Raw genomic sequence first — 21,837 nt, 5'->3', positions numbered from 1 at the left:
ACAGACTCACGTGACATTTATAGAACACAAAATTAAGAATAATGAATATGAAAAGGTTCACTAATAAGAATTTAAACAAAACAAGAAAGATTTTTAAGATTGCTAAAGACAAACGATTTATAATATTCAGTGTTAGGAGGTGTGTGGATATACAGGCATACTTAGTTGTACATTTTTAGAAGGTTAAACTTATTTAGAAGGTAAGAAGTTGTCCATACCCCTTGATACAACAACTTAGCTTCTTGGAATTATCTATATAGAAATGCTTACATAAATGTTTGAACATATGTACAAAGAAGCACTGTTTATTTAAATTTGGAAACTCGAATGCCTAACATTTGGAATTTAAATTTCTATATGTCTATTCATTAAAATACCACCCAGTTTTTAGAAACTAAGAGATGCTAAAGGTATATTGAGTAAAATAAAAAGTTACAAAACATATGGTATGATTGTTTTTGTGAAAATTATTATCTTAAAAATGTTGGCCGGGCACGGTGGCTCACACCTGTAATCCTAGCACTTTGGGAGGCCGAGGCAGGTGGATCACGAGGTCAAGAGATCAAGACCATCCTGGCCAACATGGTGAAAGCCCATCTCTACTAAAAATACAAAAATTAGCTGGGCATGGTGGCATGTGCCTGTTAGTCCCAGCTACTTAGGAGGCAGAGGCAGGAGAATCACTTGAACCCAGGAGGCAGAAGTTGCAGTGAGCCGAGATCATGCCACTGCACTCCAGCCTGGTCACAGAGTGAGACTCTGTCTTAAAAAAAAAAAAAAAAAAAATTGACTATGAGTATCAGTTGGGGGTAAACTTAAGGAGAACCTGCATTTTATACGTTATATATTTCTGGAACATTTCAGTTTCTTATGAAGATTTGCTACTGGTATAAATGGGAAAAGATAATTTTTCTTAAAACCCCATTTATTCTCCACAACCTACAAAAAAATTTTCCTGTTTGGAGAATTTCATCAATATCTATTTTCCTCCTCTGAAATTCTTTGCCTGACAAGTCAAAGATAAGTAATGCATTCACATAAATTTATTAGAAAGAATAAATGTCCCCAGCATCTAGTTTGACAATATTTTTTTGTGAAATGTATATCCTTCCGTAGATATATACCTTTTGTAGATATATACCTTTCATCTTAAAGGAATTATGCCTTGTAAAAGGGTATAATTCCTTTAAGATGAAAATCAGATTCAACTTCCCTGTGCTTTTTAAGGGCAAATGTAAGTGAGCAAATAAATTTGTGTGGAACATTTAGAAAGTGTAGATATAAATAATTTTCAAATATACTTTAGAACACTCTCCACTCTGGGAAGAAAATTTTAGAAAAAGGATAACCCCTGCATTTCTTTCCATTAGAAGTGCATGATCAAAAGACAAAGTCCCTTTTTCCCTTGACTGTGACATAACATGTACCTCATAGGCAACTGAACAGATAAAAAATCCAGACAATGCTTAGTAATTTCCTGCTTCCCCTTTAGTGCACAGTGTATTATCAGTATATTTTGCCCTCTTTATTTAATATCTTGCTGAATTAAATTATCTCATCAGGTTTTTAAGCACAAGCCCAGCCTGCTTTCTGGATGACACCTGCCACAGGTCATCCTTCCTGAATTTCCTAAATAGCCCAGAATATTCTTCAAGCGTGCCCCTGGCTCATCATTCAACTTCAGAGAATCAACTGGCTAGCACCTTGGAGCACCTGCTGTGGTAACGTGTCTGGTGCTGGCTGAACACCAGACAAAAGGAGGCTCCCAATCACTGTTGCAGATCTTGTTAAAATCCTGGCTCTATCCTCAGCTTAGGTGTATTCTTCTTGTACTAGGATAAAGCCTCTCTGACCTCTTCATTAAGGCCTGAGTATACAGTATGGTATATGACAAGCAGGACCTTCCTCTCCTCCCCCTGTATCTTCCAAAACTACAAAAACAGAAAGCCCCCAACCTTCTCACCCCTGCCTCACACAAATCCCCACAGTGGACTATTTAAAAAATAACAGTACTTGGTAGATATATATTCTCACTTGCTTTCATTATAGAAAAAAGAAATAAAATAAACGAACTAAGCATCCAACTCAAGGAATTACAAAAAGGAGAAAGCCTCCTCTGCCCCCAAGGAAAAAGTTAGAAAAAAATAAAAGTAAAAGCAGAATAAAATGGATTAGAAAATAGAAAAATAGTGACATTAATAAATAAATACAAAAATAAAATCTTTGTTAACAAGCCCATAAAAGCAACAAGCCTATGGTAAATCCAATTGAGAGAAAACATTTAAACATTATAAATCACAAATAGCAGATGAAGAGGAAAGTAGCCTGCTAACATTTTTGAAAATCTCAATGAAATTAGTGATTTTCTGGGAAAAAAATATTAGTTCCAACATTCATTTAAGAAGTAGAAAAATCTAAATAAACCAACCCTACCCTAAAGACAATAATTGAAAAAGTTATGAAAGAGTAATCTCTGGACTCAGATAATTCTGTAGCATTTTAATTTTTCAAAAGCATTTACATGTGTATGATGAATTCTTTCTAACTTTTCCATTTGGAATATACAGAAATTGGAAGAAAAAGGGGAAAATCACTCTATTTTCATCACCTAAATACAGTTGAGTTTGTTGTCATTTTCTTTCAATTTTTAATATTTTAAATATTTTATTATGATTATATTATGTAATATATTCAGTGATTATATTATGTAATATATTCAGTGATGAAAAGAACACAAGCACAGCAATGCTACTTGACTTTTTTTTTTTTTTTTGAGACGGAGTCTCGCTCTTTTGCCAGGCTGGAGTGCGGTGGTGCTATCTTGGCTCTCTGCAGCCTCTTCCTCTCAGGCTCAAGCGATTCTCCTGCCTCAGCCTCCTGAGTAGCTGGGACTACAGGCGCACACCACCATGCCCAGCTGATTTTTGAATTTTTAGTACAAACAGGGTTTCACCATGTTGGCCAGGATGGTATCAATCTCTTGACCTCGTGATCCGCCTGCCTCAGCCTCCCAAAGTGCTGGGATTACAGATGTGAGACACCAAGCCCGGCCCGCTACTTGACATTTTAATGTAATAAAAACTTGTCATTTTATTATAAACTATTCATAAGAATAATTTATATCTATACATTGTTTAAGAAAATATATAGAACCTAAAAGAAGAATTGGAAAGTTTACGTTAAATATACAAGGTGCTTGGTACAATGTCTGAACCACAGTAAGTGCTCAACAAATGGCAGCTATTATTGCTATAGTTTATAAGGGCTTTTCCTTTTGCATGTATCATTTATTTAACTTAGAATGGATATTATTATCTCAGAAAATACTATTGCAGAGTGGAGAGCGGGAATAGACAAACTTCTTCCCACAAAGGAGCACTCTGGATGCCTCTTGGAGAAGCCAAGCATATATTTTTTCCACAGGAGAATCTTTTTGCTGAAGTGACATCTAGGCTGAGCAGGATTCAACAAATTGGGGCCTAGAGTGGTAGAGAAGAGAGGTATCCTATGTCAACACTCAGAGACTAACACAGGACAAGGATCCTGAGTGGCCCTCAAGGAATAGTAGTAAACTTAGATTTGGGTTAGGATCCTTCATATAAGGCATTTGGCCTACATGGCATGGAAATAAAAGGTTGATTATTACTCTGAAGACAGTGATAAAAAGAACATAAAGTACTCCAACCTCCAGAGACCTTCAGCTTCCATCTCACATTTCTCTAGAGTTTGCTGCTTTCTCCCTTACTATGCTTTCACTAGCTTGGCTTCCATTTCCTCTTTGCAGTTTGTTTTTGTCATGTCCTTGTCCTTTTTAACCACTTTTTCCCTTTCCCCCCAATTTCTCTTCACTTTCCTTTGCTCATAGAGTTTATTCCCATCCTTCCCTTATTCTTAGCTGCTTTTTTTCCCCCTACCTCTCCACTTTCCCATTTTGGCCCCATCCTACCATTTTCCCACAACTGCTCGTATTACTAAATGCTTCAAATGTAAATGATTCTCTCCTCAGTTTAATACCTACTTTTGGCCCAGTGTTTTTTCACTATTACACTTAATGTTGACCCACTTCATGTGTTTTGCATCTTACCCAAAGAAGTAGTCTCTATGGAGTCTGCTAGAAGCTATTATAGTTGACTTTCAGTAGATTACCTACAAATTCTATCCAAATAAAATTTCGAAGTGGCTTTCCTCTAACTTCAGGTGATCAAAGAATATATTTTAAAATTTTAATCTAAATCTTCAGATTTGTTAGCAGAAAACCTGTTCTTCATAGAAAAATTTAATTGGAAGGCCAATATATAAAACTAATGAAAGTGAAGCTGTTTGGGTGGTAAAGCATCTAGAGTCCTTGAAGCCTCACTAAGAAATCCTTAGGGCACACAGTTTAAATGGGTGAATGAAGGGGGCAGTATAAGGCAACAGAAGCTGTGTGGCAGTGAGGACCATGTCCAACTGGAGAGTAGAATGAATTTGAATGAATTATTAGAATGAATTATTATTTACACAGGTAGGATGGTTCAGTGAGGGTAAAACAAGATTCATCACCCAAATTCCCAGTAACCTTTCACATCTTAAAGATGGCAAACAGGCCAAATGGGCTGTATTTGGCCTGCACAGGCATTTCCCCCACAATGCAGTATTTTTAGTATTTTATGTTCTAGATGAGAGTAGAATGAATCAGCTCGTCAACTGTTGCCATGTGGGAATGTGGTGTCTAGTGTAGTCACGTCATGCATTTTTGTAAGAGTATCTGGAAAGTTAGATTTTATATGAAATCTCCAGATTCTTAAATAATGGCAATAGTTTTAAATATTTTTAAAAATACTGCATTGTGAGGGAAATGCCTGTGCAGGCCAAATACAGCCCATTTGGACTGTTTGCCATCTTTAAGATGTGAAACGTTACTGGGAATTTGTGTGATGAACCTTATTTTACCTTCACTGAACCATCCTACCTGTGTAAATAATAATTCATTCTGATATTACAAAATGGCTTTTGTATTTCACAGTGTTTTTAGGGTAAGTAAGTAAAAAGCTATAGTATTTTATCAAGTTAAAAAAATACAAGGCTTTTTTTATGTAGATCAGATGTTAATTCTAATTTCACACTTTAGAGAAGTTTATTACTCCAACTTCAAAGAAAGCAAATAGAAGAGGAGAGAAAGCGAAGGGGAAAGAGAACAGTAGTAATTGCTAAAACCTCCAATATATATCTAATAGAATGTTTAGATTTCCTGAGCCACTTGCTTTAGAGAAAAGTTTGAGAGTATGGAATAAGCTCCTTCAGAGTCCCAGTTTATCAGGTGATGTGCCTAATGGCAGAGAATCAGAAAGCCTTGTTTAGCAAGCCTGCAGGTGCTTGCCCATTTCAGCCTTCACATGTATTTTCTTTCCTTTTTTCTGGGACAGAGTCTTGCTCTGTTGTTCATGCTGGAGTATGGTGGTGTAATTATAGCTCATTGTGACCTTGAACTCCTGAGCTCAAGCAATCCTCCTGCCTTAGACTCCTGAGTAGCTGGAACTACAGGCATGCACCACTATGTCCAGCTAATTTTTAAATTTTTTGTATGTTGTATGTAATTTTTTGTTATATGTAATTTTTCTATGTTGCCCAGGCTGGTCTTGAACTCCTGGTCTCAAGTGATCCCCCACCTTCACCTCCAAAACTGCTGGGATTACAGGCATGAGCCACCATGCCTGGCTGTATTTTTAAATGACTGCTGAAATTGCAATAGTGATTGCAGAGTTCCCTACATCACTGTATTGGTGGCATCTTTTTCTAGTTGTGCTTTTTTGATGTTCCACAGGAATGAGTATAGATGAACAATGTTGCACCACACTTGACATCACCGGGGCTTCTTTCCAGTGTGGATTTGCTCATGTAAAATGAGGTGTGAGCTCCGCCTGAAAGCTTTTCCATATATGCATCACATTTGCAGGGCTTTTCTCCAGTGTGGGTTCTTCGGTGTCCCAAAAGATGTGAGCTGTTACTGAAAGCTTTCCCACACACATCACACTCATAGGGCTTCTCTCTACCGTGGATTTGCTGGTGTCCAATAAGAGTTGAACTGTATCTGAAGGCCTTTCCATGCTTGTTACATTCATATGGTTTCTTTCCACTGTGGATTTTCTGGTGACAGAAGAGGCCCAAGCACTAGCTAAAGCTTTTCCCTCACTCACTACACTGCTATGGCTTCTCTTCAGTATGAACTCTGATGTTGTCTCAGATATGAACTCAGAGAGGATTTCTCACAATCATTACACTGGTATGGTTTCTTTTCCGTGTGAGTTCTCTGGTGTCAAATAACATCTGAGCTGTGATGAAAGACTTTCCCACACTCACTACATTGGAAAGGTTTCTCCTGTGTGGGTCCTTCAATGCTGAATAAGATATGAACTGTAATAAAAGACTTTTTCACACTCATCACGCTGATAGGGTTTTATTTGGCTATGTATTCTCTGATGGTCAGTAAGTTGTGAGCTCTGAGTAAAAGTTTTGCTACATACATTACATGAACAGGGTGTGTTACCGGTACAGATTATTTTATGTCTAATGAGGCTTGAGTTTTGAGTGAATGTTTTCCCACATTCATCGCATGTATATTTTCTCTCAGTTGATTGTGTTTCTCTGATATATTTCTTTGTTTTTTGTTTGATTGTTTAAGACGGAGTCTCGCTCTGTCACCCAGGCTGGAGTGCAGTGACGTGATCTTGGCTCAGTGCAACCTGAGGCTCCCAGGTTCAAGTGATTCTCCTCTCAGCCTCCCAAGTAGCTGGGATTACAGGCTTGCACCGCCACACCTGGCTAATTTTTGTATTTTTAGTAGAGATGGGGTTTCACCATGTTGGCTAGTCTGGTCTCAAACTCCTGACCTCAGGTGATCCGCCCATCTCCACCTGGAGTGGTGGGATTATAAGCGTGAGCCACGGCACTCGGCTCTCTGATATATTTCTGTCCATCCTTCATGTTCTTGGGTTTCTCCTCATTCAGAAGCCTTTCATTGATTTTGCCAGGTAACTTTTCTTGGGATTCCATATCTACAGTAAGTTCCTGCCCTTGAATCAGTTCTATTTTATTGATTCTGATAACATAATTTGAAATAAAAAGTAGAGCATTCAAATGTCACTGGGGTATACAGGAACTAAAATACATATACTAGAAGTGGATGGCTCAAACATACCAACAAAATGGTTTTAAAACATTTGAGGAGGAAATTGGGGGATGGTAATGGAAGACAGGATGGACTGAACTTCGAAGGCATGATTGAAGAAAAGAATGGAGAAAAATAGGGAGGAATGATAATCATGATCCAATGAGCAAGCACAGTAAACAACAGAAGAGATCTAAGATAAGAATATGTTCACCAGGAAAGGCCCAAAGTTGACTAGAGAAAAATAGAAAGAGAGAAAGGAAGTCAACAGTGGCAGGTACCCTATGAGTGCCATGAAATAGTTCTGTGCAGGTTGCCCTGAAGGCCTCTGGGAATACTGAAAAAATCAGGGAATCAGAGCACAGGGAAGTATCCCATTTCCCATGTGCAGAACAAAGAGATTAGACACCTTAGACAAAACAATATGTTATCACGGGGATAGAACAGAAATTGCTTTGGTCCCTAAAGACCTCACTACTTTTTTTGTAGAGAACACTGGGGATCTGTCAAGCTTGAAGCTGCATTCTGTGGGTCATTTCAGACTTCCCAGGCTAACAGTCACTAATAGAGAGAAGATTCTTTAACAGACCCTCAACTTGCATCTGTCTTTACCCAGGGGATCCATGTTCCTATAATTCCTCTGCCTGTCTTTCCTGGAGAGGTTCCTCTGAGCAGGGTCTCAATACCATCATTTCTCCAGGGCAGGAGATGTGGCCATATCCTCAGTAATCTATAGTTTTTGAAAACATGAGATTTTCATACCCAAGGCATATTTGCCTGAACTTAATCCCATTTTTAGGACCCAGAGTAAAGGGGAGAATTTGTAACTACATAGGAAGAACACAGAGAAAAGCAGTGTTTTGAGTGGATAAGGAACATTAAATGGAAAAAAAAAAAAAGACAAATCATGAAGACAGTTGAAGCACTAGGACACGGACAAGTCACAGCTAACTCTAGGCAGAGGCAATGGGATTCATTGTGCTAAAATGTGTTGACTAAAGAGACTCGGACGAAGAAGAGAAGGAGCCATGGTGAGACAGTGAATTCAAATCTTCGAGAATGTGGATGAGGAATAAAGTTCACTAAGCAACCTGTCTGAGAAAAATGACGCTCATCTGGGTCTTGGAACTTGTGTGAAGGGCAGGAACACAGGGATGAGGCAGAACTGAGAAAGCACATTGCCAAGAGTGAGATCAACCTTCTCTTGGGGCCTTGTTTTACACCAGAGCCTGCACTAATCTCACCATACCAGCTTGCCACACGGCTTAAAAACCCTTCACTGTTAGTGGTTATTTAAGGTTATCTTAAAGTCTTTGGGTGCTTTAAAACTTTATGTTACAGCTACCTGTCTTGGTCCATTTTGTGCTGCTATAACAGTATACATAGACGAGGTAATTTATAAAGAACAGAAATTTATTTCCTGACTTCTGGAGGCTTGAAGGTCCAAGATCAAGTTGCTGACATCTGGTGAGGGCCTTCCTGCAATGTCATCCTATGGCAGAAGGTGGAGGGGAAGAGAGAGAAAGAAAAGGGGAAAGGGGTCGGGGGAAAAAACGCACCAAACTCATCCTTTTATTAGGAACCTACTCCCATGATAACTAACCCACTCCCACAATAAAGACATTAATCTTTTCATGAGGGCAGAGCCCTCATAACCTAGTCACCTCTTAAATATCCCACCTCTCAACACTGTTGCACTGGGGATTGAGTTTCCAGCATGTGAACTCTGGGGGACAGGTTCAAACCACAGAGCTACCTGAAACATATCTGTGTGCAGAATCTGAAAGCAAATTGCACAGATACACATTTATAAAAGAACATAGTCTTTTAGAACAATTAGCAGATAAAAAAGTGGCTATCATAGATGGCATCCAAAAGACTACTACAGATATAATAACTAAAATCCATATTAGCATCAGAAGAAAATATATGGATTATTATAAAAAAGAAGAACAACATAGAAACTCAATTTGTAACTGAATAAAAGAGGTTGAGGAAAATGGTGTATTTCCAGTCAAGATGGCACAGTGAGTTCATACTTCACCTCCAAATACAAAAAGTAATAGATAAAAATTAAAAATCTGTAAACACATCTGTGCTAAGAGAAAAAGAAAAGAAAAGAAAAGAAAAAACCCAACAAGATAAACATTTCTGTGGCCCAGAAAGGAAGCAAACACACAGAATGGTGGCTATAGCTGAAGCTCTGGGCCTGCTGGGCTCCTGGTCTTACATAGTGACTGAAGTCTTGTCACCAGGGGAACCTGGAGAACTACAAGTGCTCCATGAGAGGGGGGACTGGCACCATCATACTGCATGGTGCCAAAGGCTAGGTAGAACACACAGGCACCCACATACACAAGTACCTTAACGTGCACAGAGCAAGATAGAACCCTGTGACCAAGAACCACGTGAAGCCATCTGGAAGCCTGTGACTACATTGATGATATTTGTGATATCACATGGAACAGAAGTCCTAAAATATCACTGTATAAAACCTGGTTCTGGGGGAGGAGGTGCAGGTAAAGGTACAACAGAATTGGTAAACAAGGAAGAGGAGAAGGTAAACAGACCAGAACTCAAAATGAGCCTAGAAATAGAAATTTCAAAACAAATGAATTGAATGCTAAGAAAGATGGTTACAAAATGACCAACTGGAACATGAATTCAATCCACATGAAATTACTTTCATCAAACAGCCTGACGAAATTAATAGATTAAAGATATGGGAAAAGAAGATAAATGATAACATACCATCCATGGCAAATAAACATACAATTATGAAACAAGCAGAACAAGGATAATTGCTATGAAAACAAAATAGAAATTTTAGAAATAATCGTTTTTGAAATAAAATCTTCAATGAAATGGATAAGCTGAAGACAGTCAAAGGGAGAATAAACTGGAAGATAGTAGAAGAGGAATCCACTAGGACGTACCATAGAGAGACAAAGACATAAAACATATGAAAAAGCAGTTAAGTAGAATGGATGATTGATAAGTGGTTCTAATGAGTACATGTTGGAAGCTCCAGCAGATGATAATATAAGGAATTAAAAAGATGCTTATTTAAGGAACTCATAGCTGAGAATTCCCCAGATTGAAGAAAAACATGGGTATTAGAGCAAAAGTGCATTTATAGGCCAAGCGAGATGAACAAAAATAAAACGTATTGGACATACTTAGTGAAACTCAGAGCATAAAAGTTAAGAGTAAATTTAAAAAGCTACTAAAGAGAAAAAATGGAATCTTTTTTTTTAAAGGCATTTAGACTCCTAGTAGCTTTTTGCCAGTAAACAATAGAAGCTAGAAGACAGTGAAGTATTAATAGTATCTTCAAAAGGCTAAAGGAAAAAAAGTCAATTTAGAATTTTATCCCAGCTAAGTCATGATTTCAAAGGAAGGGCAAAATAAGAGAACTTTCAAACATGCAAAAGCTCAGTCCACCACCCAAAGAACCTCACTAAAATAATTTTTAAAGGATAGACTTCAACAAGAGTGAACCCAGAGGAAAAGTGTTAGTATACAAGAACGGTGACCTCAGAAACTGATAAAAATTATCAAAAAAATTTAATTTACTATTAAAGAACTCATCTGTTGAGCATACAAGCCCTTCATGATCCTAGGACTGGGATTCTCGACCCTAGCTACACCTGGAGATTTAAGAAAAAAAAGCAAGCCCATGCCTGGGCCCCACTCTAGTCTAAAGAAAATCCAGTTTCTGAGGGTGAGGCCCAGCCACTGATAAATTTTTAAAGTCATCCAGATGCACAATCACATCACTCTGATGTGAGACTGCCCCTGCTTACCTTTCCAGTTTCATTTTCCTAACTCTTCACCTCTCTCACATTTTTACATTCCATCTCTACTATGGAGTTAAGAACATGGGCTCTGGAGACAGACTATTTAAATTCTACACCTGCTATCTATTAATATGGCAGTCTGCTACCATTTTAGGATAAATCTGATAGACCTACCTACCTACAGCCTCTAAGGGCAGCAGTGATTTGCAGGTCAGAGTGAGCACTAATGTCCATAATTTATCAATATTAATTTCTAAATTATGAACAATAGTTTTATTATTAATTAAATTAATTATAATTAATTTAAATCTTCATGAAAAGGATCATTTGTGTTCACCCTACTCCAAGAATATGTTATACATCTCAGTAAGATGCCCATTGAATAATAAAGTTTGACCAACAAATGGCAAGCTTCAGCTATTTAGGGAAACCCTAGCATGTGGAACACCTTATTTTCTAATAATGCTCTTACTAGAAAATTTGGAAAACATGCATTTCGAAATGAAAGAACAAACATACCCCTATAGGTAAGACATATCCTATAGTCATTAAAAGTCCTCCCTAGGTGTAACAAAGAAGACCATAATGAAGAAAATATAGCTCATATTTTTTAGATGACACTATTTCCAAAAATGATGTTTTTCATTTTCTTTTGGGAAAGTGAGCATCATTTCCACCCATCAGACATAGGAAGATTCCAACCCTGATACCCTGGATCCTTACTGAAGCCAGGAGAGGTGTCAAAAAGAGCCATTCTGTCCTCTTTCCAGTACCCTCTGGAGCTTTAGGACAAGTGATCTAGCTACATTTCTCTCTCCCTCTCCATCCACCACCTGAAACTGCCCTAATGTTGGCCCTCATAATGTTGAGTTGGAACTATAGCAATAGTCTTCAAAGTGGTCCTTTTTCTCCTCCCTCTGCAATCCAGCTTATATCTAGTTTACAGGGCACGTGTTAGTTCCTGCTTGTATATATAGTCCATCTTCACACTGCTATAAAGATCCTGAGACTGGGTAATTTACAAACAAAAGAGGCTTAATTGACTCAGTTCTGCATGCCTGGGAAGGCCTCAGGAAACTTACAATCATAATGGAAGGTTAAGGAGAAGCAAGCACGTTCTTCACAAGGTGGCAGGAAAGAGAAAGTGCGCAGGGAAAACTGCCACTTTTTTAAAACCAGCAGATCTCATGAGAACTCCCTCACTATCACGAGAACAGCATGGGGGAAACTGCCCCCATGATCCGGTCATCGCCTACCAGGTTTCTCCCTGGACACATGGGATTACAATTCGAGATGAGATTTGGGTGGGGACGCAGAGCCAAACCAAACCCCCATCTCAAGAAAAGAAGAAAATAAAAATAGGCTCTCTACAGTTTTGTTCCAGACCACCTTGTTAGCATTATTCCTCTATTGGCTACTCAGTCTCAGCCAAGCTGATACACTCACATCCTCTTATCATTATTTGTACTTTTCCACGTTATTCCTCTGCTCAGACTTCATCATTCACCTTTACTGAGCATTTTCTACATATCAGTTGTGGGGGATATACAGGAACTTCAGACAAGTGAAGCAGTAATATAGTATGCTAATGCTATGACAGAAGTATGCACAAGGTGCATCATATAACTCAAACATGTGGGAGGGTATCAAGAAAGGCTTCCTAAAGAAGGTGACAGCTGAGTTGAATCTTGAAGAATAGCTATGAATTGGGTTGGCAGAACAATGGAGAAGTTTTGGTCAGAGGTGGTATTTTACAAGACTAGTTCAACAAGGTGGAGGTGTGTGTGTTCATGTGAGTATGTGGCAGCGGGGTGGAAAAATGTTGGCCATATTTGCAAAAAACTGAAATGTACCATGGGTCTGATGGGGCAGGGAAGGAAAGAAACATTGAGAGGAAAAAAGGGATGAATGACTACAAGTCTTAATGTGATGGAAGAAGATAATAGAGGGACAGAGAGCTAGAAGAGGGGTAAGTATGAGGAACATCGTTCCTGATGCTGTCTGCCCAGTTGAAATGTTACCAGTTCTTTAAGATCCAGTTCAAATTCCAATCATTCCACTAACACCACCACCAGGGCCTGAAAATACAGATTTCTCCCTTCTCAGAACTGTTATCTCTGATTTGGCAATCATTCACTGCCTCAAATGAGGCAATCTTTTTATTGGTACCCAACTCCTTTAGGGCAGGGACCCTCATAGACACCAGAGCTAGGTTTTACACACCGTGAAAGCTAAATATTTACTGACGTATTGGTGGGGGACTGGAGTCTCGCTATGTTTCCCAGGTTGGTCTCAGACACTTGGACTCAAGCGATCTTCCTGCCTCAGCCTCCTGAGTAGCTGACATTTTCTGACTTCTTAACAGGAACCACAAAACTCTCATGTCCAGGCCCCTGACCACCTCTTCTCTGGAGCTCTGCCTCCACACTCCAGTCACACTGGTTTTCTTTCAATTCCTCAAACCCACCAATTTCTTTCCCGCTCCAGTTTTTGCACATGCTGTTTTGGTCTGGAATGCTTTCCTCTCTATTATTCACTTAGCTAATTTCTACATCACTTTTAAGATTCAGCTCCCATATTACTTCCTTAAAGAGGCCTTCCCTGACTACACTCTCTCTCCATATACAATCTGTCACAGTATATTTATTTGTGTGTTTAGCATCTGTCACAAGATTGTCTCCATGAAAGCAAAGATGTCTGCTTTGTTCACTATTCCTAGACCCTTGAACAGTGCCTAGCACATAAAAAGTAATATATATTTCCCAAATGATGGATGATTCTAAGGTCTGCAGGGGAGCCATATGACCCAAGTGTCAACACTAACCACAATCCTTTTGCTGTTGAGAGTCCTGAGAGTCACTTTTAAGCTGAGTCTCCACAGAAGGATTGAGAGGCACTGAAGTCTCAGAAAGCACTTCCTGGCCAGGTGCAGTGGCTCACGCCTGTAATCCCAGCACTTTGGGAGGCCGAGGCAGGTGGATCATTTGAGGTCAGGAGTTCGAGACCATACTGACCAACATGGCGAAACCCCGTCTCTACTAAAAGTACAAAAATTAGCTGGGCATGGTGGCATGGGCCTGTAGTCCCAGCTACTTGGGAGGCTGAGGCAGGAGAATTGCTTGAACCCTGGAGGCGGAGGTTGCAGTGAGCCAAGACTGCACCACCGCACTCCAGCCTGGGCAACAAGTGAGACTCTGTCTCAAAAAAAGAAAAAAAAAAAAAAAAGAGAGAAAAAAAAAAGAAAAAGAAAAAAAGAAAGCACTTCCTGCACATGGGCCTGGGCTGAAACCTGAGGACAAGCAGGCTCATTTGGGCATCTGAAGGGGCAACAGTGTACATGATCCCCAGAGATCCCACAAAGGACCAGCTTGGACACCCTCTCCAGGCTGTTCTACCCAAGTGTATAGGACCCTTTCTTACCTCCAGCAAAGCCACTGCCTCCTCTCCATTCTTTGGATGATGCTCATGCATCCAGGCCAGGAGCTTCTCAGGCAGAATGGCCAGGAACAGCTCAAGCAACAGCAAGTCTAACATCTGCTCCTTGGTGTGCATCTCAGGCCTTAACCACTCACAGCAGAGCATCCAGAGCTGGCTCAAGGCCTCACAGGGCCCAGGAGTCTCCTTGTATCAGAACTGTCAGAAACGCTGGCCGAATAACTCCTGTTTGTTTGGGCTACTCCTTTTTGGGCTGGATCCCTGCTCCATGGCAAGGCTTTATTTGTTGTTTACTTCAAAGAGCTGGTTTGTCTCTTCAGGAGCCCATGGAAGGGACACAGTGGGCATTCTAGCTCCAATGGGCTGAGGATTGCTGCTGTAAGTGTTATGTTAAGGCACACTCCTAAGGTAACATAAACTATAGTTCAAAAAGTAAAAGTGTAAAGCAGTTCAAACCTTTTCTCAAATAGAAGGAATGTTTGTCAAGAAACAGCAGTTTTGACAGTCCTGAGAAAATTGTTGGATGCTTGTTTCCCAAAAATAACAACAAAACAATGTTGGTAAGGCAAAATGAAGTTTATTCTTGTGGGTGATAAAAAGCACTACCTTGACAGAGTCCTAGTAGCATCTCTGAGGGAGGAAGGCAAAGTCAGGATATTTACAAGATTTGAAAGGTTTGGAGAAAAAAAAAAAAAAAAAAAGGTTTGATGCTGATCTTTCAAAGCAGAATTAGGACTGGGCAAGGATGGTGATACAATAATTTAAGATTGATGGACACATTCATTAAGATGAAGGTTTTGAGGTTTTGAGGTGAGGGTTTCAAAAAGTCTGGATACTAATTATTGAAAGTTGAAGAATTTGATGTTCATTTAAATAGATTTTTTGAGGGGGAAGTTCTTGAAACAAAAATAATTATTTGCCATTTTTATCTCCTACGGCAATAATGTCCTGGAATAGTAAAGTCATGTTGATAAAGACAGTGGAATAGTAGTATCACATTAGCAAAGATAGTTGAATAGTAAAATTATGCTAACATAGGTAGGGGGCTGTGTGGGTAACTGATTTAGGCAGGGCCTATCTGTTACCCAGGATTAACATGGTGGGCAGCGGTGAAGGGCATGGGCTGACGGTTCCAAAAGCCCTGGGCTCGAATGTTGTCACATTCTCTTATGTGTAGTGGTTTAATCTCTAAATTTCTATTCCCCTTCCGCTGTTAAAAACAAACTTCTAATTTTGTTTGTAACTTTTTATTTTGAACTAATTTTAAACTTACAGAAAATTTCCAAAAAGGTATAGAACAGTCCCTATATCCTTCACCCAGCTTCCTATTATATTAAAATCTTACATAACCATAGCACAATTGCAAGGCCAAAAAAATAGTATTGGTACAATGTGATTAAACCACAGACTTGATAATATAGGGTTTTTTGTTTTTTTTTTTAAGAAAAATTACAAAAAGCACTAGATGCAGTGCCTGGAAAGCATTAGACTCAGTGCCTAGCACTTAGTAAGACCTCAGTAAAGGATTGCAGTTATCGTTATGACCTGGTCATCGAGGGGCTGGCAGGAGAGACCACACCTGGTGCTCAGGGACACTTCTCTGTTTTTTGGCACACAACTTAGGACCACGCAATAAGGCCCTCTACTGCCTTCTCTGTGTTTAGCTTCTGTTACCCAGTCGGCATCTTTGAAAGACATCTTCACTTCCTGGGCTCTAAGGATTAATTTAGGGACTTCTGGAGCAGGTTTGGAGAAAGGCTGTTTCAGGAATCATTCAAGATAAAGGACATGGAAGCGGGTTCTACAGGTTGCCTTCCACTAGTTTAGATCTTTGAAAGAATAAGGCAAAATACAGTGTTAACCAACCAGACTACAAACACTTTCCCTGTTTATTCTGTAACATAAACGAAACGGCAGATCATCATTGGACAACCATAACAAGCCTCGGACTCGGGAAGATCTGGCTATGTTCCTAAGCCATCAGGGCCTGACAGATCACAAAAAACTTCCAATAGTCGGCGGTCACGTTGGAGAAAAGGGTGGTCCGCATAGACCGACCAGGTCGGCATCTGTGAACCAGAGTCGGACTTCGCAACGTCTGGGGAAACATCTGGGCCGCGTCGGGAGCTGGGCTCCGGTTGGCTAGGGCAACCCCGCGGTGCCAGGGCCGGGACGCCCACCAGTCTGCCCCGTGCAGTGTCTCGGACGGCGCTTCCAGCGCGGGGCTAAGCAAGGACGGGGCTCCTTCCGCCCGCACCTGGCTGAGCTGGGGGACTCGGGCGGCGGCGTCCTGCTCTCTTCCTGCCAGTCCTACTACCTGGGCTGGGTGGCAGCTGCAGCCCAGCTCTAACTAGCACCTCTGCGCCCTGCCTGGCCGCCGGCGGAAGTGCGTCTGCGAACCCCTTCCGGCCTTGCGCCCCAGCTTCCAGCAGCTTCAGAGAGGTGCGCACTGTGTGGGGTCCCCAGTGCGCGCCGCGGAGTCTCCAAATGGGGTCACTTAAGCATGGGGTTTTGTTTCACAACTTGTCTCATCCTAAAGAAAGGGTTTGAGTGCCAGCTTCGCAGAGTTGAGTCCGTCAGTCCTCCCGGCTCGGGTCGGCAGGCGGGAACCTCCCCAGACTTCATTCCTGTCCACCGACCTGGAGTTTCAGTTTTCTCACAAAAGTACACTTTTCCCAATCACTGTAACCATAAATGGCTCAAAATAAAAATGAAATTTTTCTTGACTCTGGAAAACAAAATGTAAAAAGAATCAGAATTGTTTCAAACAAAAAGTAAAAGATCACTGCAGTCCTCTATCAGATTAGGCCTATGTTATTAATTCTTGCTCTGCTTGATGTTGGGTTAGTAATCTTCATGAATCCATCAGTTTGTTTTTTTTTTTTTAAGAGTTCTGGAAGTTTTTAGCTAGTCCAGTGGTGTGATTTCCAAAGTTATCAGAAACCTGCATTCAAGAGTACTTGGCCGTGTCCTTTCCATGAATTTCCTTTAAGAAAAATAAAATTTTAGACTGTAGCGAATTGTAAATCACTTTTTGAGAAGTAAAGTAAGACAATAATTGTCTGTGGATGACAAAAGTCTTAGAGTAGCCATGGTTAAACACACAATTAACAAGAAAATTTGATTATTTCTGTGGCCTACAAAATTTGCCATAATCATAATTATGACTGATAACATATACCAAGACACATCAGAATTTAGGAATATACAATTTTGGAACACATGTTAATAACACATTTACACAAATGTAACTGAAAGTTTTGGGTTTTTTTTTTGTTTGTTTTGGCCTTTTCCCACATCTTCGAATCAACCAAAGTTAAATGCCATTTCTTATTTGACAATGCTTCCTGTGTGATTTTAACATGCTGAATAAGCCTAATATGTCTCTCTTGGACTATCAGGCATTCCTTATAGAAAATACTTAATTTTAGAATTTGAAATTTGATTTTGGGAAGTATGTTAAATATCAAAGTCTTAAAATCTTTGATATCAAAAATAAGATCACAAGTCATAATAATCATTTATTTAGCCAAAGTGATAATTGAAATATTTCAAAAGCATAAACCTTTACTCTTTGAAAGAGAGGAGATTCAGTTTTTCAAACAAGAATCTGTCTCTCCTTTTTAAATTTTTAACAGTTTATTCAAAAGATGAACACTAGTCTTATATCTCTTATTAATACTATATTGTTCAAGCAAGAAAATAAAATTCTACTTTGTATCAGTGCATTGTTAATATTAAACCTAATTTTAATAATACCTTATAAACAGATCCATGTATTCTCATCAGCTTTGACCATGCAAGATAAGATTTCCACAAACTTTGTATAACCTTTTACAACTTTTCCTATTCTCTTTCCCCAAATTCCTGTATCCATTCAGTTTATTATTCTTTTTAATCCTTTCACTTTAAAGCAACCATTTTTTAAAAAATTTTACTTTAAATTCCGGGATACAAGTGCAGAACATGTAGGTTTGTTACAAAGATATATGTGTGTCATGGTGGTTTGCGGCACCTATCAACTCGTCATCTAGGTTTTAGGCCCGCATGCATTAGCTATTTGTCCAAATGCTATCCCTCCCCTTGCCCCCATCCCCTGACAAGCCCCCATGTGTAATGCTCCCCTTGCTGTGTCCATTTGTTCTCATTGTTCAACTCCCACTTATGAGTGAGAACATGCAGTATTTGTTTTTCTGTTCCTGTGTTAGTTTGCTGAGGATGATGGCTTCCAGCTTCATCCGTGTCCCTGCATAAAGGACAGGATCTCATTTCTTTTCATGGCTGCATAGTATTCCACAGTATCTGTGTGCCACATTTTCTTTATCCAGTCTATCACTGATGGGCATTTGGGTTGGTTCCATGTCTTTGCTATTGTAAATAGTGTTGCAATAAACAGATGTGTGCATGTGTCTTTATAGTAGAATGATTTATATTCCTTTGGGTATATACCCAGTAATGGGATTGCTGGGTCAGTAAGTATTTCTGGGTTCTAGATATTTGAAGAATCACCGCACTGTCTTCCACAGTGGTTGAACTAATTTACCTTCCCACCAACAGTGTAAAAGCCTTCCTATTTCTCCACAGCCTTGCCAGCATCTGTTGTTTCTTGACTTTTTAATAATTGCCATTTTGACTGGCATGAAATGCTATCTCATGGTGGTTTTGATTTGCATTTCTCTAATGATTAGTGATGTTGAGCTTTTTTTCTTATGTTTGTTGGCCATATAAATGTCTTCTTTTGAGAAGTGTGTGTTCATATCCTTCGCCCACTTTTTGATGGGGTTGTTTTTTCCTTGTAAATTTGTTTAACTTCCTTGTAGATTCTCGATATTAGACCTTTGTCAGATGGGTAGATTGCAAACATTTTCTCCCATTCTGTACGTTGCCTGTTCACGCTGATGATAGTTTCTTTTGCTGTGCAGAAGCTCTTTAATTAGATCTCATTTGTCAATTTTGGCTTTCGTTGCAATTGCTTTTGGAGTTTTCATCATGAAGTCTTTGCTCATGCCTATGTCCTGAATGGTACTGCCTAGGTTTTCTTCTAGGGTTTTTATGGTTTTGGGTTTACACTTAAGTCTTTAATCCATCTTGAGTTAATTTTTGTACAAGGTGTAAGGAAGGGGCCCAGTTTCAGTTTTCTGCATATGGCTAGCCAGTTTTCCCAGCACCATTTATAGGGAATCCTTTCCCCATTTCTTGTTTTTGTCAGGTTTGTCACAGATCAGATGGTTGTAGATGTGTGGTGTTGTTTCTGAGGTCTCTGTTCTGTTCCATTGGTCTATATGTCTGTTTTGGTACCAGTACCATGCTGTTTTGGTTACTGTAGCCTTGTAGTATATAGTTTGAAGTCAGGTAGGCATGATACCTCCAGCTTTGTTCTTTTTGCTTAGGATTTTCTTGGTTATATGGGATCTTTTGTGGTTCTATATTAAATTTAAAGTAGTTTTTTCTAATTCCGTGAAGAATGTCAGTGGTATAGCATTGAATCTATAATAGCATTGAATCTATAATAGCATATGGGAATATCATTGGGAATAGCAATGGGAAATGCAATGGGAATAGCATTGAATCTATAAATCACTTTGGGCAATATGGCCATTTTCACATATTGAGTCTTTCTATCTATGAGGATGAAATGTTTTTTTCATTTCTTTGTGTCCTCTCTTATTTTCTTGAGCAGTGGTTTGCAGTTCTCCTTGAAGAGGTCCTTCACATCCCTTGTGAGCTGTTTTCCTAGGTATTTTATTCTGCTTTTAGCAATTGTGAATGGGAGTTCATTCATGATTTGCCTCTCTATTATTGGTGTATAGGAATGCTTGTGATTTTTGCACATTGAGACTTTGCTGAAGTTGCTTACCTGCTTAAGGAGTTTTGAGGCTGAGATGATGGGGTTTTCTAAATATACAATCATGTCAATCTGCAAACAGAGGCAATTTGACTTCCTCTCTTTTTATTTGAATACCATTTATTTCTTTCTCTTGCCTGATTGCTCTGGCCAGAACTTCCAATACTATATTGAATAGGAGTGGTGGGAAAGGGCATCTTTGTTTTGTGCCAGTTTTCAAAGTGAATGCTTCCAGATTTTGACCATTTAGTATGATATTGGCTGTGAGTTTGTTATAAATAGCTCTTATTATTTTGCGATATATTCCATCAATACCTAGTTTATTAAGAGTTTTTAACATGAAGAGATGAATTTTATCAAAGGACTTTTCTGCATCTATTGAGATGATCATGTGCTTTTTGTCATTGGTTCTGTTTATGTGAAGGATTATGTTTATTGATTTACGTACGTTGTACCAGCCTTGCATCCTAGAGATGAAGCCAACTTGATCATGGTGGATAACCTTTTTGATGTGCTGTTGGATCTGGCTTGCCAGTATTTTATTGAGGACTTTCGCATCGATGTTAATCAGGGATGTTTGGGACTTGAACTCAGCTCTGGATCAAGTGGACCTAAGAGACATCTACAGAACTCTACCCCAAATTGACAGAATATACATTCTTCTTAGTGCCACATGGCACTTATTCTAAAATCGACCACATAATTGGAAGAAAAACACTCTTCAGCAAATGCGAAAGAACTGAAATAATAACAGTCTCTCAGACCACAGTGCAATCAAATTAGAACTCAGGATTAAGAAACCCACTCAAAACCACACAACTCATGGAAATTGAACAAGTTTCTCCCGAATGAGGTCTGCTGTTAGTGTGATGGGCTTCCCTTTGTAGATGACCTGGCCTTTCTCTCTGGCTGCCCTTAACATTTTTTTCCTTTATTTCTACCTTGGAGAATCTGATGATTTTGTATCTTGGGGTTGATCTTCTCGTCAGGTATCTTAGTGGTGTCCTCTGTATTTCCTGAATTTGAATGTTGGCCTGTCTTGCTAGGTTGGGGAAGTTCTCCTGGATGATATCCTGAAGTGTGTTTTCCAACTTGGTTCCATTCTCCCTATCATTTTCAGATACTCCAATCAATTGTAGGTTTGGTCTTTTTACATAGTCCCATATTTCTCGGAGGTTTTGTTCATTCCTTTTCATTCTTTTTCTCTAATCTTGTCTGCATGCCTTATTTCAGCAAGAGGGTCTTCAAACTTTGATATCCTTTCTTCTGCTTGTTGATTTGGCTGTTGATACTTGTGTATGCTTCACAAACTTCCCATGCTGTGAGCTCCGTCAGGTCATTTATGTTTCTGTCTAAATTGGTTATTCTAGTTAGCAGCTCCTGTATATTTTTATTATGTTCTTACCTTCTTTGCATTGGGTTAGAACATGCTCCTTTAGCTCAGCAGAGTTTGTTATTAGCCACCTTCTGAAGCCTACTTCTGTCAATTTGTCCATCTCATCCTCTGTCCAGTTCTGTGCCCTTACTGGAAAGGTATTGCAATCATTTGGAAGAGAAGAGGCACTCTGGCCTTTTGGGTTTTCAGCATTTTTTCATTGATTCTTTCTCAT

The 21,837-nt window shown here is 39.4% G+C and overlaps 1 protein-coding gene across 1 annotated transcript in view; it reads left to right on the top strand.

The window, feature by feature from the left end:
• LOC100437637 (uncharacterized) overlaps positions 1-21,837 on the top strand; it is a 45,139-nt gene that overhangs the window by 14,794 nt on the left and 8,508 nt on the right. The window lies entirely within an intron of this gene.

This window comes from Pongo abelii, chromosome 5 (assembly GCF_028885655.2).
Source record: "Pongo abelii isolate AG06213 chromosome 5, NHGRI_mPonAbe1-v2.0_pri, whole genome shotgun sequence".
Taxonomy (NCBI): domain Eukaryota; kingdom Metazoa; phylum Chordata; class Mammalia; order Primates; family Hominidae; genus Pongo; species Pongo abelii.
This window is presented reverse-complemented; position numbering and strand designations above follow the sequence as displayed.